General features: G+C 26.1%; 1 long non-coding RNA gene across 2 annotated transcripts; it reads right to left on the reverse strand.

Moving 5' to 3' along the window:
• Window positions 1-771: 771 nt before the first annotated feature.
• Window positions 772-11,143, reverse strand: LOC139424990 (uncharacterized). 2 transcript variants are annotated; one of them, XR_015431366.1, is made up of 3 exons: window positions 10,695-11,143; window positions 5,313-5,405; window positions 772-1,421 (listed from the first exon to the last, which is right to left on the reverse strand). It is a non-coding gene; the product is annotated as an uncharacterized LOC139424990 (long non-coding RNA). The 2 variants fall into 2 exon arrangements; XR_015431365.1 differs by lacking the exons at window positions 5,313-5,405; window positions 10,695-11,143 and adding an exon at window positions 5,452-5,639.
• Between the last annotated feature and the right edge of the window lie 8,389 nt (window positions 11,144-19,532).

Genomic DNA, 19,532 nt, shown 5'->3' on the forward strand with positions numbered 1-19,532 from the left:
CCAGTCAGTCGTGAGACCAGATTTAAAAATGAAGTTATAGTGTTTTCTATTTAAAAATAAAAAATAAAAAAATAAAAACATGCAAAATAAATAATCGATAGTAAGCTTTTTTCTTGCAATAAACTTTGTATAAAATTTAAAACGAAAAAAAGAAAAGAATAGGGGGAAACAGGAACATCAAGTTATCATCGTTCACACTAAAAAAGAATATAATTTCTAATTGCTCTTTAATGCAATGTATAGTTTGTTTGTATTTCTTTCTTTTAATTTCGGTTCATTTCACTTATTTATTTAATTATCATCAATTTATTTTTCATTAATTTACTTATTATTAATTCATTTATTATTAATTTATTTATTATTAATTTATTTATTATTAAAAAATTTATTCATTTGTTGGAAGTCGTTCAACTTCATTTACCATTTCTAGACGCCCACTCCCAAAAAAATTTACCTTTTATATTTTATAGCTTTCCATTAAGCTATTCTAATCTCTAATAATTTTATAACTATTAATATTTTTATTGGTACAAGTGTCTCTTTTTGGACATTAGTGAGAATTTTTATATTTTATTTAGTATTTAAGTCCCAACACTTAACTTCAAAGCACAGAAAATTAAACCTCACCGAAAAGAAATTTAGAAAATAACAAATACTTTTTTCTATTTTTCATTTTAAACTTAGCAATATATTTACGTCATTTGGATAGCATGAGGTCATTATATGTTACTAATAAAGTCTTTAGAGAAATTTTTAAATTGAAAACAGAAATTCGGAAAACAAAATAATGTTTATTAAAGAAAATAAATCATTCAACAAAATAACAAAAATTTGACTTCACAGAAGCATTTACAACTACATCTTCTGCGTAATTCATTTTACAAGCAGAAAAAAGTGCACAAATGAACAACAAATACTATATTACATATAACTACTGAGATATATATAGCTACTGATTACTTTAAAATTTAATAAGATAAAATTTAGCAAATGTTAAATTTACTATGAAAATTTAATTCAGGAACAGCATTACTCAGTACTCTTAATTTTCTTTGCAAATTATTATCAACTTTACAAAATATGTGTGTCTGTGTTAGATTCATCATAATTCTCATTGTAATATACCATCAAATATCATATCATGTCAAATTTAGCTCAACCAATTATATTTGTAATAGTAATCTTCCTGAAATTTTACTTGCAGCTCTTTCACCTATGGTCATGATGGACAGCAAAGTAGATGGGAACAGGATAATAATGATGGACGATGACTTGATCTTCTTGAAGCATTTTAACAACAAGTCCAGCTGCTAACATTTGAGATGTGGAAGGTTGATTTTGATTTCGATGAAACAAACCTCCTCTAGCTTTATCCGTACAAAGTGAGAAAACTAGTAAAAAATAAACTATTCCAAAGCGACCTAAAATCCGAAAAAGAAAAAAAAACAAGTAAATGGAAACTTTAGAGTAAAGTGTAACCTGTGGAAGTGCATCACTTGCATTGTATTGTTTTGATGGTAAACTTAGTGTTTCTGTCTGAAATAACTCTCGAAATGAATATATATGGAGGGGCAAAGTCACGTGATTAGTAAAACAAATTTTATGTCTAATGTGTTCTGAAGTTTTGTTCTCAATGTGTCTATATCGCAATAAAACTAACATGGTAATTCTTGAATAATTGTTTCCCCAAGAAAGAATCATTTACACTTAGACAAATGGCCAAATAATAGAATGTGATGAATAATTGCCTTTTTTCCGTCTCATTTCTTATATTCTTATATTTCTAAGATATAAATATATCAGATTCACTTTTAATCAAATTAAAGGTGAATCAATTTAATTTAACGAATTCCCACACATCACAAGAAATTAGACTAATTACTAGAAAGAATTACTTTATTCATAATGCAAATTAAAAATTCTTAATCATTCAAAAAGCAAAAACAAATGTGGATTTTGTTATTAATGCATACCTGCTATCTATTTTAATTAATTTCTGAAAATGTTCCATTAAATCTCATAGATTCTGTTAGAAAACTTAATATTATATTCATTTTAATATTTAAAATCTTAGTTTGCTACCTTTTTTGTTGTACTTCATATTTTTACCATATGATTAACACAAAAAATGGTTTAAGTTACCTATTCAATGAAATTCTAATTCTTAACAAAATATCATTGAAAATTTCCTAAAAAGTTTTTCAGGCTAACTTAAGAATGGTTTAGAATAGCATTCAATTACACTTATAGACAAATTTGATTTTTCAGAGGTGCAAAGGGGTCATAAATGAGGTTCTTGACAATAAAGGTCAACTTCGGTGATAAAAACTTTCAAAGGTTGTCATCCTTGACGAGTTTCACCGTCTTTCAATGAAAGAACTCATTTGATAAATGACACATGAAAGTAAACATATATGCGATTTCAATACGAACTCTTCTTGATTTTTTTAAAGGATAATTAAAACCATTTGTTCCAGAGTTAATGTTTAAACGCTGGGATGTCATAAATTGAAAAAGTCACAATAGTACATTTAAAACCTCAAAAATCGTCAGAACCTTGACTTCCTATCACTTTATACCATGTGGTAAACAAATTAAGTGGTAGAATCCCACTTCATATTTTAGTGGGAGGAAGTGAATGGAGGGCGAAACTTAAATATTGCTATCTAGACAAATGAGGTATTGTTTCTGATGCTTAATCGAATGTGACAAGATCAAAATAATAAGTACAAGTAATAAATTAGAAACGTGCAAAATAATTTTTTTAACTCATTAATATTTTCGCATTCAAACTGAATCTCATAGATGAATTTCCGAAGCGCTTCTAAGAAATCATTGGTTCACGCTAAAAAATCATTGGTTCACGTTAAATAAATTTTCAATATAAATTTGATATGTATTATTTTTAGGTAATCGTTCCATTTAGATGAGAATCCTTAAGAACCAAGTTTTTTTTCCTCTTGAAGCAAAATCTTTGAGAATTAGATATTTTCTTTATTTTAAGAATTTAGATATTTTAAGAATTAGATATTTAATATATATATTAGGCCTAATGTGAAATCATTAATATTTTGCATTCAAAATGAGTCTCGTAGACGAATTTCCGAAACGCTTCTAAAAAATCATTGGTTCACGTTAAATAAATGTTCAACATAAATTTGACATGCATTATTTTCAGGTGATCTTTCCATTTAGATGACAATCTTTAAGAACCAAGTTTTTTTCAGTTTAGATCAAAATCTTTAAGAATTATATATTTTCTTTTAGATTTAAAAGCAAGTAAAACTAAATAAATTTTTATTACTAAAGTATTAAAATCCCTAGTAGTTTTAAGTGAGGATTTTAAAATCCTACAATAACTAATAGATAATTCTTCCGAGAAAAACTCGATTCAAGCAATTTTATATGATTTTTACTCTTAAATTGAATCTATGGTGCTATTTACAATTATTCTATTTTCGAGAAAATATTCTTCTCCAAAGGGCAGAAGAAAAAAGTTTTGTTTTTTTAGTTTGTTTAATTAGTTTATTCATTTAGTTCAGTTTCCTTTTTTTGTTTTTTTTATAATTAAATGGGTTTTTTTCATCAAGTATTTTAGTCAAAACAGTTGCAAGAATTTCATAAAATCATGCATACTTTTGGACTTAGATATTTTAGGTTTTGCATTGCATGCAAAAATATTCAAAAGAATTTCAGCTTCTTTTATAGCTTATATTTAATACTTCCCTTATGTAACTTTTATGAAGGTTTTATTAAAATAAAAGGGATTGTCACAAAATTATTTATTTTTCGTAAAATCAAAAATTTCAAATGATTAAAAAATTAACACCATGGTCACCTACTTACCATCATGAATTTGAGGCCAAACGAAAAATATTTATGTTCCATTGAATGGCCTAATGTTTATTCATTTATTTATTTTATTTTATTTATTTATTTCTTGTGAGTCAAAACGTAGATTCTTAGTTTTCTTTTTTTAATGCATAAATTTAATACAAGCCTTAGTTTTCAAATTAAAAAAAAAGAAAGTCCAGAATTTAAATTAACGGTAAAAAGACTATGCTTAAAATATAACTTTACTTCACGCGTAATAAACATAAAAGCCCAACCAAAATAGTATTCTTTAAGAGTAATTATAATATTCTTTAAGAGTTTTCATGCGAAATATATTTACAATAATTTCTCATCCCAAATATAGCATTTTAAAAGCTTATATTTATTTATATTAATATTTTAGAAATAGATTTGCGGTTTCGACCTAAATACCTTTCATTTTAACTAAATATTTTTCTGGTAAATATGTAATCACATATGCAATATTTTATCGATTTGCAATTTTAAGTTCCAAAAAAATATCATGGCACACCATGATTAAATAGTACGCTGCGCACATATTAAAAAAATAGAGATGCGCTTTATTTTATACTGTAAAAGTTATTCCTATAGTATATTCAGGGTTATATTTTAAAACCTCCAATTTTTAAAATCTCGAGTTTATATTTGCTAGCTAAAAGATAGTACCACAAATCAGATACGATAAGAAAAACAATATTCATTAGACTTTAAAGCTTAGTGTCTCAAAAGTGTCAATGATATTATTGGCCTACTATTTGAATAAGACCATCTCTTGATCTAAATAAATGCTTCAAAATTTAAATAAAATTAATTAAATACGTAAAACAACAATAGAGACGTTAAAAAGTAAGATAGATCTAAATGCAACTTCATGAATAACTTTCATTTTTCGTATTGGTTTTTTGAGAGAAAAGTAAAATTTATACTATTGTAAATTTCAGGACTATAAGGATAATATTTATGACAATTTATAAGTCCTTACTTCAGATAATTAATGGATATCGATCTGTAATAGAAAGGTCATATAATTTCGTTCTATTAAAACAACATCTTATTTCTCATTTAAAAAAATTTTGCGAAAATTATAAATAAATATAAATTATTGCATAATATATAATAATTTTTTTATTATTTTGAGAATTTTCAACTGATAACAAAAGTAGAGTTTTTATAGTTAGAACTTAAAAAAAATTAGAATAGGTATTTATCTCAAGAAACAAAATAGTGTTACATTATATTTATAGAAATAAAAAGCAATATAAAAGAATAACAGTATATCGTTATCTATCCTAAAATAATGGTGTAAAATTGATTACATAATAAGAATAAAATTTTAAATCTAAAACAATAAAACTATAAATAATTAATTATTGTACGACATATTTCTAATTTTTATTATTTCAAGAATGCTCTACTTAAAACAAAAAGAGAATATTAGATAAGAAAAGAAAAATTACCTTTAGTAATGAGATTTATATGCTGAGCCATGCTTACGTTGGGTCTGTCATTTGAAAAATGAAAAAGAGAATCCCAAGTCGGAGGTTTAATACCTAAATATAGAATACTTAGTTTAAGTTCCAATTAATGTTTACTTACCGTCAAATAATATAAGTATATCGTTATGTGGAGAAAAAAAAATCATGTAAGGAAAGTTAATTTAACGCGCCATAGAAATTGTGGTATCTCTGTTCTACAACAATTATTCCACTTCAAAATTGCTGCATTTTCCTTCAGTATTTAGACAACATCTTGACAACTGTCACACTCATCTAGTTTTTATATATGAATAAGCGTTAAATTGAATTTGGAGGAAAAAAGCAACTTTTGAAAAGGAAATTGTTTTAATGACTACTTCGTGTTTTCATATTACATAGTTGGAAAAGCTTCTTCCTTGATGAGGTAACATTTGATATCTTAAGTCATAATGACATTTTTTTTTTATTTTCTCAAATGATAATTACTGTTGCCCATTTTCTTGTAAATTTTTTTATCACTTCTTCCCTTAAACTAAAAGATAAGTGCGAAATAGTAATTTTGGGGATTAATAAAATTTATCAAAGGAAAACTGTTAAGTTTATTCTTACACAACGCAGAAAAAAAATTCTGATAAAATTACAATATGCATGGTAATGACATTTCTAGTTAAAAAGAAACATAATTCTGGTTAAAACGGCATTTAAGTCATTCGTTAAGTAATTTTTCATACATAACTCTGGTTGTTAAAACCAAAATATGTGGTACCTAAGCAATTCATTTTATTATTTTTCCGTTTATATGGTAAATGTATATATGAATTTCTGGTTTTCAAAATTATAGCTCTTATTACCTCACATTTAGTAAAACATGCAAAACTTAAAATTAAATTGGACCAAAAAAATAGTTTTATTCCATGCTCTAAAGTATGTTAAATTACTAAATTTTACCACATTTATCAAATTTTATCACATGCTATAAAACTATATTTTATTGTTAATTTTACCCAACTCGTTATCAAAGCTATTTGGTCAAAATTACTGAGCTTTTAAGTGTTTTCGTAGAATCAGAAACGCTTTAAATTTTAATAAAAGCAGTAATAAAAACATAAATAATAAAAATTTAAATAATAAAAACATAAATAATAAAAACATAAATTCAATATTTTGACCATACTTTTTTTCTCAGTGCACCGATTTATTTTGAAACAATCGAACCCATAAATACAATTATCGATTACTCCATTTCTTATTTTTTTATCCCGTTACATATCCAACTATCAAAAATATCTTTATTTTAGATATTTTAGAACAAAATATAAATATTTATAAAAATATTTCAGAATTCGAGATATCTGAAAAATCTTTAGGTGAACAAAAAAAAGTTCTAGTTCTAATATTAAGTAGTAATATTAAAAAATTTACTAAAATATTTCTTTGGAAACTTTTAGCTATCTTACTTCCCTGAAACTTCGGTACTTTTTAAAGCAAGCTTAAGCAGGGTATTTCAAAATGTTTAATTAGGGTTTTAAATTAAAAAGAACCGGGAAAGAAGGCTCCCAACCCAACAATCGTTAATAATCGCTAGAAAATAATAGCTCAGAAAAAATAACTCGAAAAGCAATTCATACAAAAGTTATAAAACTCAAAAAAATTAATAAAATAAATCTTTTTGATATTGTTGTTATAATTATTACATTTAATTCACCAAAAAATAAATGTAGCACTAGGTTTTATAAAACCATAGGTGTTTTCTTCTTAATTTAAATATCAATTATTTTAAAACAAATACTCACCTTAGAGATATTTTTATCATAACTGTTTTTTTCTCTCAGAACTGTAAAATCGAACTGTTTATTTAGTGTTTCGTTTCCAAACAGAAGTATTTAAAACATTTTTCAGGTAGATTAAATATTTTATTGTAATAAGGCAATAATAACCATTGTTTATACAATTAAGAAACTATTAGCGGAGTATCAAATCATAAACCATTAAAAAGTAAGCTTTTTTTCTGTATCCCCTTAAATTTACAGCTTTTAAATAAAAGAGAACCTGGCACTTCAAATGGTATTTTCTTTTGAATCGAGCACTTTTTTAATGCTATCCGGGGAAAAATATTGCATTTAAACTAAATTTTAAACTTAGGGGAGAGTCGGGTAGCTCCGCTCACTTAAGGAGTATTGCTTATATTTCTGTATAATACTGAGTAACAATCAACATTTTTGTATGTTTCTATTGTTTTATCATCTAATTAAATAATGCAAAAAGAATAAACAAAAAAAAAGAATAGTTTAACTTAAAAAAATAGAAATTTAAAAAAGCATGTTTTTCAGCTCTTTTCAAAATGTGTCGGGTAGCCCCGCCCAGTTACAAAAATTATGTTTTTTGGCTATTTTTTCAGGTGTAAATGAGAATGACCAATGTATTGACAATAGATAAACCTCATTTATCATTTTTATCACAAAATTATTTTATTTATTACTTATTTATATACTTTTAGTGAATTCTATCATTTAATAACAACAAATGTCATACTTTTTATCATTATTTATGCATATTAATATATTATAATATCAATATATATTTATATTAAATATTTAACGAAAATAATTTAATTTAAGTAACAATAATTAATAACAATAGTTTTTTTTCAATATAAACTTATTTGGTTGATCTCTTCTTATAAACTTAATATAAAATACTTCTTATAAAATTACAATTTCACTTTGCATTTTGATTGCATTCAAATGCTTTTGTAGATTGATTCGTTCACAAATAAGTGAAAATAAATAAGTAAGCAAATAGCTTGTCATAATATTTATGATTTCTTGATATTAAATTTGATTTGGATATATCAATTAAATTTCAAAAATATTTAATTTTTCATTTTTAAATATATAAATTTATGTTTCATATAATATTAAAACATATATTTGTTGTTAAAAATGCATATAACATTCAAATTTGAAGCAATAAAATAATAATCTTTGCAACCGTACATTTATCGACGAAATAAAATTGGGCGGTGATTCCCGACATTCATATGAGCGGGGCTACCCGAAATCCAATTTTTTTGTAAATTTGTAATTACTCGAACAATTTTTTACATACAAACTTCTTTCTTTGTGCAAATTAAACTTAAGACTACATACTTTAATGCTGTATGTATAGAAAAAATTATTTTTTTAGTATTAAAATGAAGATTAATCGAAACATTCAACCAATTTTTCTTAATTTCATGACTACTGTATTCAACATATTTTCAAAACTATTGTTTACCATGTTACCAGCTGCATAAATACTTGAAACTTTGAAAATAATCTTTTTTTAATATAACAATTAATGTCTGATGGCCCATTGACTTGAAAAAATATTCTACACATATGAAATTGACAGTGGGCGGGGGTACCCGCTGGGCGGGGCTACCCGACTCTCCCCTAAATGAAGGTATTGTAGTTACGAGCCTAAAAGGGCTTTTTCTTAATTCTACTGTTCCAAGAAAATTACAATAACATTACAAATTATAATAAATAAAGGATTAAATAAAATTAAATAAGAATCATTGTCTAAAACGCAACTCATCAATATAAAGATATTAATTGCACTTAAGAACTAAATTATTTGGTGATGTTTACCTCAAGTGATTTTATTTTTACATTTGCCCTAAAATTCTTGTTTAGAATAATATTCTGAAATAAGTTTAGTAAAAAGTCTTAAATTACATAAATCGAATGCATATTCATAATGTTTACTCAATTTTATAAGGGATGTTTGATATTCGGTTTTGCTTGTAGCTATAGATCTGTAGTTACACGCTACTTACACACTCTTACATGCTATTCACGTGTTCTTATACAATACTTTACAAAATGAAGAAATTTAAGTAATCGCGAAACGTAATATCTTAAAGTGATTTTTGTTAATTAAGTTTCTTAGCTGACCTATACGCCTACCTCTAGTAATGAACGAAAATCAGCCGGACACATATCCCTAGTACTATGCGAAAATCAGTTAGATTTTTGGTTTCGTTTTCGAAAAACACAAATAAAGCATCAATCCATTCATGTTATTATTATAAAAGCATTACCAGTATATTGATTTTATCAACGATTTTTAAATGGTAGATTGTTTAAAAAAATATTAATCCCTGAGACTTTTGATTTAAAAAAAATAGTCTGTACTGTGCACATAATTTTTTTTAAAAAAATACGATTTCCTTATTTTTTTGCTAAAATAAAAACAAAAATAGTAAGAACAACAGCATCGAAACTTCATGCAAAATTTGTTTAACTGTTAATGATGTAAAATTATTTTTCTTGGTGTTTATTTATTTTTACTTAATATTTTCCTTTTAATTTAGTTACTTTTTGACAACTAATTTAAGTATTTTCTCTGTAAGTAGACGTTTCTTTACTTACTGATTAGGCACTAGAAACATACCATTGTAAATGTTAAAAATAATTATTTTTCCCATTTTAAAAGAATTTCATGTAAAGTGGCTGGCAAAATTATTCCGATCGTGCACATAATACTTGGGGAAATAAATTTTACATCTGATTTTCTAAAAGCAATGATAGAAGATACTTAAAAGTAATACGAAAAAATGACTGTGGCTTACACTCATTGCTGAAAGTCTTTTTTATCAATAAACTTTAGTTTTAGCAGTTATTTCTGATTGTTGTTTACATCTATAAATTAGTTATAGAAAGTAGAGAAAATATTTTATTTATATATGTACTATATATGTTTATCGGTTAAAAAACCGTGAATACGTATCTAAACAGTTTTGTAACCATTTACAACTAGTATTTCTGAATCATAAAGTGAAATGGGCATCGAAGATCTGTCGGTACTGTGCCATTGATATAGTTTTGTATTCTAGTGGATTATGATCACCGATTGAAAAGTGTGGAATACTATAAACTCTTCATGCATCGAAAGAATGAAATAAATATTGAAGAATCGACACTGGGATTCGAACCCCTGTTCAGAAGGCCATAAGATCGGCCAATTAGTTCTCTCAGGTACAGTATATTCCCAACTTCACGGAGCAAAATAGCTTCAGTAGAGGTTACCATGGATAGAATTCTGGTTGCTTAACCGAATTAAGAAAAAAACAATGAATAAAGTTTTTTTTCACACTTAACAGTTTGCAAATCATCTTTTTATTGTTATTTGACTGTTTGGGTTGTGTATAGTAAAATAATAATTACATAAATTGCTATTTGACCATTTTTGCCGAAAAGTTTCTAACAGTATCCAGTTATTATCAAACTAATCATGTAATGCTAATTAGTACAATTATTACAAAAGTAGGAAGCTTATTAAATCATTTATTACTTAACAAGAAACAACTGAAATGCTTACCTGAAATGAAGGTTTGCGGGAGATTACAGGCTTACATCAGGTAATTTCAAGTATTTTATAAGTTAGAGAGAATGTTTTCACTTCAAGCTTCATTGATTGTTTTGCATTCATTTCCTTTCTTAAGCGAATTGCATCAGTCATATTAAAAAGAAAAATTTCAACAAGTATTAATTGTCTCAAAAATAATATTACATCGCTTTTGTTTTTATTTCTTAACAAAAATAACTTTCTATTCTTCCAAACACCTTCAATTGAATGGTTAGTTTGCATTCGTTTGTTGTTTTTTTTAAATCGTTTGCATTTTTTTCTCAGCATATATAATATTCTCTCCTCCAATACATCTTCTTTAAAATAATTTGTTTATGTTATGTAATTTCCGTCTTTATTTCTAAAATAAATGTTTACTTCTTCTAAAGTCCTCAGTCGAATTGCTTACAACCACAGTTTAAGGACCGGATAAATTCGTAATTTGCTTTTATAACGATTTTTTTAAGTTTATTTCTTTAAAAATTAACGAATGACTAAATCGAACATTTCTTTCAATAATTTGAATAAATAATTAGTTTTCCTTACCCCTTTCCTCAAAGGAATTACTGCTTGCATATGCAAAACCTCCTTTCAGATTGCTTTTTTCATTCCTTTTGGCAACGGAAGGAACAACGTATCGCTACTTGTTACACCAAACGATTTTTTGAGATGAAAATGAATATACGCGGAAGAACTATTCTTCGGAGAAGAAAAAACTGATATTGATTGTCGATACCAAAAAAATTGAATAGCCTCGACTATTTTCGGCACTCAAAGTGGTCGAGATGTCGAAAAATTTCTAATTATTAAAAAAGAAGACTTTTTTCCGATCAGTCTAATTATATACCTAACTCATCAGGTTATGATACTTTTCGGAAAAAGGAAGTGCATCATTTAATTAAGCTTAAAGTATCTGAGTATATAAAGAAAGTCAACACTGTTTATCCCTTTATTATATAAAAATTTCTTGTCATTCAGAAGATATTAAACACTGCGGTAAGTATTTATCTTAGTTTTCTGATCTTAATGCACCAAAATTGAAAACTAGATGAATACTAAGTCCAAATACCAATATTTATTAGACGTCTGCCCTTTGTCAAGTATTTTTTATTACTATGTTTTAAAACAAAATGGCTTAAGGTTCAAACGCAAACTAATTTTCGGATTAAAGTTTCTGTTCTAAGATTTTCGATTCCGAAAAACTAAATTCAAACTTTTTACGCTTAATATATGAAGTGCCGATATTAATTCAAAATCATTAGTCGTAATACTATTTATAATACAAAAAATTGCCAAAAATTTACTAATAAACAATAACTTGAATTCTAAAACTGCGATACAATTCCAAATCTTTCCGAGGCTTTTCTTTATATTTTTTACGCATATAAGTACTGTTATTTTAACAAACAAACAAAAAAAACTCTGGAATAACTATGGCAGTATTGTGGTCGGTGCGAACTGAGAGCAGCATTAGTACGACCAGTCAACGCTGAATACGAACCTATGACTGGGAGGTGAACGTTCTATTCCTTGAGCTAAACAGCTCTATTGTCTCAGTATAGAGAAAAATCTCGTGCTACTTTAATCTTAAAAGTTTTATCTTATAAAATAATATTTGAATGTAAAAGCGTTTAAAAAAAATAGTACACCCATACGTAAACGTTTGACAAGTTAACTTACGACAATATATCTGAAGAAAGATAATTAATTGTCAGGTAGAGTATTAATTTGACAATGTAATCAAAAAGCAGTTTCATTTATACTATTTTTAAAACAATGAAATATCTGCTAAAAAATAAGAGCATGTATAGAATATATTTGCGGAATGATTTTTTTTAAAAAAAATAAAAGGTAGAATTATCATACAGCAAGCAAAACTGCGGGACAAAAACTATAATTTAAACTAATGGTTTCATTATGATGAAAATCATTGCAAAACAGTTTCGTTAACAAAAGAGCTTTAAACTGTCAAATATACAGAGATAGTCTTACAAAAGAACTGGGATTTTTTTGCAATGTAGACAAAACCACTTAAACTATAATATGAAAAACGATGAGAATAAAAGAAAACGAAAATGAAATGATGGAACTTGTGTAAGACACAGGAATAGAGAATTACAATTTTTTCAACAGTCAAATGAGTTTCATAAATGCTTTGTAAGAATAAGGGACTGAGCTCCCTGTTTGCTGAAGCTCACCAAACTCGATGACTGCTTCGCTATAAATGCTATTTGGCATAAAAGAGTTTTTTCCACGAAAGTTAAAACTATTCATTTGAAATATATGTACTGAAAAGAATTCTATAATTGATTAAAAGCTTCTTTCGCTTCAAAAATTGTATCATCTTCATATTTTCGAACAAATGTAGCTTTTAATCAAATATATATTTCCACTTCTGTTGTTGGGATAATTTATTGACTGTAGGAATTCTATTTGCTTGCTTTCGTACCCTTACTTTCCACTTCCAAACATTTCCCTTATTACTGTAGTAAGGACATTAAAATAACATTGAAAATTAGAAATATGACAATTTGGCGAGTTCATAATCAGAAATTTAATATATTCGACTCTTATTCAAATTTCATGTACTTCGAACAGGCTGATATATTAAATACAATTTGTCGATGCGTCACATTATGCATAAAGCTTATTGTTAAGTTCTTAATCATCTAAGAAGTCTCTTCGACACCAATTAATAATAATACATTACTATAATTTGCACCAAAAAATTAATATAAAACTGTTAATAAGTTTGGAAACCGATTTAAATAAGTTTCCTTAAAATATCGCGTAATAATAAGGTAATATGATAGAATAGCGTTTTAATAAAAAAAAGGAACTCCTTTAGTTTTGAACTCTTAATTCAGGGAGAAATCAAAATCAAAAACGTAATAATAACAGAGTAAATAATAACAGAGTAAGCAGAGAAAAATAAATATTACAGCTAAAATACCTTAAAATTTGGAATGTAAAAATATAATAAATTGAAAACGATACATTTTTGACTAATATTAATTTTATCCCGACGAACGCAAAAAATTCATTTAATGAAAATTAATCTGGTAAAACTGAATTCAATCATGTGTCCAATAAAAATACACCAACCGCAATGGAAAACCATTTTTACCATTATGTTTTTATGATACATAGAGAAATTGTAGCATCTTATTTTCCATGCAAACCTAATCAAACTGTAAAAAAAAAAAAAAAAAATGCTTTTCTATTAAAGAATTTTATTATATTCTAATAATTTTTTTTCCTTTTTTTTGCATTAAAAACTTTTTATAAGACATCAAAACTCTTCCGTCATGCAACAATAAAAAAATTTTAAATAATTATTCAAAAATGATTGCCAGCTATTTTTAATCATTAGTAAACAGATAAAATTAAACGCTCACGCTAAATTGATAGAACAGTGATTTTCACCTACAATAATATTCCCGATATGCAGGTTATATTTTTATAAAGTTTGAAAATAAAGCTTTCAACTCCTGTTATTTAAAAATAATTAAGATGTTATGGTTATATTATTAAAATATTACCCGGAATTTAAAAATAATCAAGAATGTATCTGCAAATAACTGTTTAAGGAGTGCAGAACATTCTTATTTTTTTTTCCTTGATTTATTATTTTTCTATAATTCTTGTAATAGTATAAGCCATATTTTTTTTAAAAATTGAGTATTGTGTCATTTAAGGGAAATTAATAATGTTTGAAATTCTTAAATTTAAATTATCTTTAAAGCATTAAATTAAATTGTAATCACTGAAATATATTTGATAGGTAAAAAATAAGATACATGTACAAAGAGAATTTCTTCTATGCTATTGCCAACCAGTGAAATATCCCATGAAATTAAAACAAAATAAATTGAAAATATGAGAAAAATTTTGAAAGCTAATTTATTTTTATTTTTAAATACAACAACAACAGAAAAATACTTCCGAATTCTGGCTCGATACTCTTCAGTTCAGGAAGAATAAATAAGGGATAAAAATCCTTGAAGCGAATCACCCTAAATAAGAAAGAATTCTGAGCTAAATGATTAAAAAAACATTTAAGGGAATTCCGGTCCTCTGAATCACATGACTGGCAAGAATAAACACAAAGCATTTCAAATTGACTTTTTAATCAAAAATGAAGTAGACTTGTGTTGAATGATATCGGTGATCATACAATATATTTTTTGCTATATTTTTAATATTTTTAAATTTTAAAAGAAATTTTGATTGATTTTGCATAATTAACATTTTTTAACCAAAACTAAATTTAAAAAAAATCACTATAATATAGTAACCAACAATTGTCGCAGTGGATAGTATTAACGATATTTTTGTAAATAAATTAAATTACGTTTAGCCAAAAACACTCATTATAATATCGTATCCAACTATTATCGCAATTGATAGTATTAATGATATTATCGTAAATAAATTAAAATATTTTTAACCAAAATTAAATCAATAAACACTTACTATAATATCGCATGCAACAATTATCGTAATGGATAGTATTAATGATATAATCGTAAATAAATTGAATTATTGTCTATAATTGTCGCTTATTCGATATTAATTGAAAAATATGGTATTCACCACATACATTGTTTCTGTGGGAATATTTTTTTAATATCACTATGTCACAACATATTGATGCATTGAGCGATCTCTTTATTAAAAATCTTTGTATTACAATAAAGACCTATATTGTATATTTCTTTGTAATTTCTCAGTGTTAGCACCTGAAAGTAATGCATATTATCCGGTCTAATTCTACACAGTGTGTAGTTTTTATAGGAAAATACTTTAAGAAAAAAAAGATTATTTCAATTCAGAAAGTGAATATCCTTTAAGTTAAATGTTAAAATAATAAAAAATCAAATAAAACAAATCTTCCTCTGTTCAGAAACTTATAATAATTTAATTTGATTCATTTTTACATTCACTAATAATGAATACAAAGCATTAGCTCCAATTATATAATAAAGAAGAATGCAAGAACTTTAAAAGAATTCCGAAAAGCACAAAGCTTTTTTCAATAATTTTTAGTGCTTATCAGTATAGTGATATTTCCTCATTTCTGCCGCTATAAAAATACTGTTCAGCAACATTTTTAATGGAACCTTAAGGAATGTAAATAAAATCACCAGAAATAAGAGCTAATACTTAATTTTCAAACCACATATTAAACATTACGCAGGATATCTTTATTTACTGGTTACAAAAACTGAATAATCATGATTATAGATTTGATGCTTCTGGATAACAACCACAGGTGTAATGTTTGTTCTGTCTATTTTCACGCGTATTTTTTAGTTAAAAAAGTGTACAAAATTTGAATACTACTAAGCTAAATTTCATAGTTACAGTTTTACTAGTTAACATAAAATTTATGCATAAATGTCAAATGTATCAAAAATGTTTAAATTTTTTGAAAGACAATAACCAGAGTTTTCTATATCAAAAATTAATTCAACATCACACTATAAATAAATCATATATTCAAATCATAATAAAGAGTATCTGCACTCAGGATGCCAGGATTTTAACCGTAAAATCTATTTTTATCCTAAAATTTCAAGAAGCAAAAATCTGAAATACCGTAAATTTTATACTGTATATACCATAAAATCACTGAATCATTGTAGTTAAGAAATATTACTATAAAAAATTACGGTATAAAATTTTTCAATAAAAATGAATTTTACGGATGCTGAGCACTGAGAGTTCTTATAGTTTTTTCCGTAACCGTAGTTTAATCCGGAATTTCTAGCAATGCAATAGACGTGATGCAATGATCCATGCGCAAGTTGTACTAACTATATTCAGAGGAAGAAGTTTACGATGTGAATTTTTTCTTTCAAGAACAGAAATTTTGAATTTGTTTTTAACTTTATTTTTTCAGTGAAAATAAGCATCTTAATATATGAATATGTATTATGCATGAAATTTACTTCCATGTTTATCAGGAAACCTTTTTAATCAAACAAATAAATTTTAATGGAACTATCATTTATTCAAATGCTGCTGTTCATAAAACAAACTATCTGATTACTATAGTTATTGCAAGTTTAGTATGAATAAAATAATTCTAAATAAAATTTATTGGAAAAACCTTTCCTAATATTTGAACAGTTTTTAAATAAACGAAAATAATTCAAGGTTTTCGGATTAATTTGCCCCCCTCCCTTTGATTGTATGTTTGCAGTCGGACTAATGATTGCACTACAAAAATAATTTTATTTAACCTTTTTTTTGCATTTCTAATGAATTATTACGGTATTCATTATAGATTTTGTTTTCAATAAGGAAAATTCGAAATTACAAAGCCACATTTTAACTTGACCCATGTAAAATTCCATACATGGCTGCATTGAACTGATATTGTTAAAAACAAATATTAACAATGTAATAAAAATGATTTCGAAATTTTAAGATGTTATCTAAGGTTTCAAAAATGATAAGTCAAATAATACTTTCGTGAGATTGATACAAAATATGTATAAAGAAAACAATTGTCCGTCAGCCTTCAAAGTGTAAGATATAGTTTTTTTCTTTAATGAAAGTTAGGAGAAATTTGGCCAATAACATATTTGTTCAAAAATTTTATTTAGAGTAATTAGCACATTTAGATTTTCACATTTATCCACAAAAATCTGTACGAAATTTTAAATACAGATGCTTGTTGAATTCACAAAATCGTTGAACTTAGACGAGCACTTAAAAATCCATAGTTCTATCAAGGACTAAAGTCTTCATTAAATCTTTATCTGAAATCACTAAAAATTCAATTATTTCCTCCACCACCCTGTAATTTAAAAAGATAATACTCTAAGCAATAAAAGTTAAATAAGGGACTTTGCCTGGAAAAATGGGAAGAAGTTTTTATTTTCTATTCATTGTTTTGGGGTGCTAAAAACTAATCGACATTTTGCGACCAAAGTTTTTTCCGGGAAATATTTTTTTTTTGTATTATGAAAAAAATCAGGAAAAATCCAGTTTTTTTTAAGATAAACAACTTCGGATGGCATAGTGGAAAGATAGGCAAAAGCTTTGATGTCATATTTGAAATTTGGAGAAAATTTACCAAGTTCTAGACTGAGAAAAAAAAAAGTATAGTGAAAACTACCAGAATGTGCAAAAATTTACCGTGTTTCTGGCTCCATAGAAACTCAAAAAAGGTCGCTAATTTTCACCATAGAGCTTCAGTGATGATCTTGGTATAATTGATTTTAAAATCAACTTTAAAAATATGGGTTAGAATTTTATAAATGTTATTAAATCTGGTACCTTTATCATAATACCTAGATATGTATAAGATACCTATACATGATTCCTATTAGAGTACGTCATAAAAGCCGGTTAATTTACTTTTTCTTTTTATGTTTTTCATTATATGTGTGGTAATAAGAACTCTAATTTCCAAAAGTCTGGAAAACCATTAATATATGAATGGAAAAATCACCAATTAAATGGTTTAATTACCATGAATTTTAGTTTCATTAACCAGAATTATGTTTTTTTTTTATCAGAATTGTCCATTATTATATAGTACATCAATTTTAACCAGAATTCTTCTCTTTATTTATACTTACAATTTGTCCGTAGGGTAAAAAGTCGAAGAATTGTGATTATGGGGATACTGTCTATAACATTAGAATTACCAATGACGAAGGATAGAAAACAAGTTTGAATAATAGAAGTTTAAAATTTACAAAACGTTCTCTTGTGGGATCTAATAATATATATAAAAAAATATTATTATATTTTTAGATTATAAATTACAAATGTTATACAGTTATAAGCAAGCAAGCAAATGTAATTACAGTTATAAACAAAGTATTTTCCTCGGAACAAAGATACATTAGACTATAATGATTAAGTTTGTATATACATTGAAATAGTGTAATACATGATATTATTTAATGTCTTAGTAAATATATAAATAAGTCCCTAAATAAATGGTTTATGCAAAGCCTTAAATCAATAACTTTTTTTAAAAAGTACTCAGAAATTTATGAGTAAGCTTATATCTGCTAAATGTAAAATGTTTATTCTTTCGGATTAGAATCCGGATTTAATCAAACCATGCTAGTACCTGCAATTTTGGGAACCTAAAAAGTAAATGAAAACTCTTCAAATTAATTTCACATCACATTTTCATTATTGTTGTTATTATTTGTCTGAATATATGCGTTGAACAAAATAATAATAGTAAAACTTTCAATTTTTCATGTTCAACATTCATTTCTGTTTAGTTCAAAAAGATGATATCCAGTCAAAAGCTATTAATCTTAAGTCTCTTTGCTCTTATTTCGACATCTGGAGTTTTCAGCCATCATCACCATCAGCAGCAAGGAGGAGGATTAGGGGAAATTCTTGTAGCTGGTTTAATTGCAAAAATGTTGTCTGAGCATCATCACAAAGGACATCACCATTCACACCCAATCTTTATCCCGATGCCTGTGCATGGTCATCATAAATGATAATGGAGCTTCTTCAATTCATGAGCTATTCATGAACCAATTCATGTTACAAATAAGTGTTGTTTTTATATGTGTGTGCATAGATCATTTGGATGCTATTATGTACAGAGCTTTGTATAAATAGTTGCAAAATAATATGTATAATAATGTTATAAAGTCAGAAATATTATATAATGTCAGTAATTCAATAAAGATGTATTTGGCATATTACTTTGTTTTGATTTATAGGTAATTTTCACGCAGAAAGACATGCATAATTATTTATTTATTATATGCAGGGATTAAATTGAAGAAGTTCAATGTTTTGCCTCTCGGAAATATTTTA

The sequence above is a fragment of the Parasteatoda tepidariorum genome, chromosome 2 (assembly GCF_982258835.1).
Source record: "Parasteatoda tepidariorum strain Cologne lab strain chromosome 2, Ptep-v5.0, whole genome shotgun sequence".
NCBI lineage: Eukaryota > Metazoa > Arthropoda > Arachnida > Araneae > Theridiidae > Parasteatoda > Parasteatoda tepidariorum.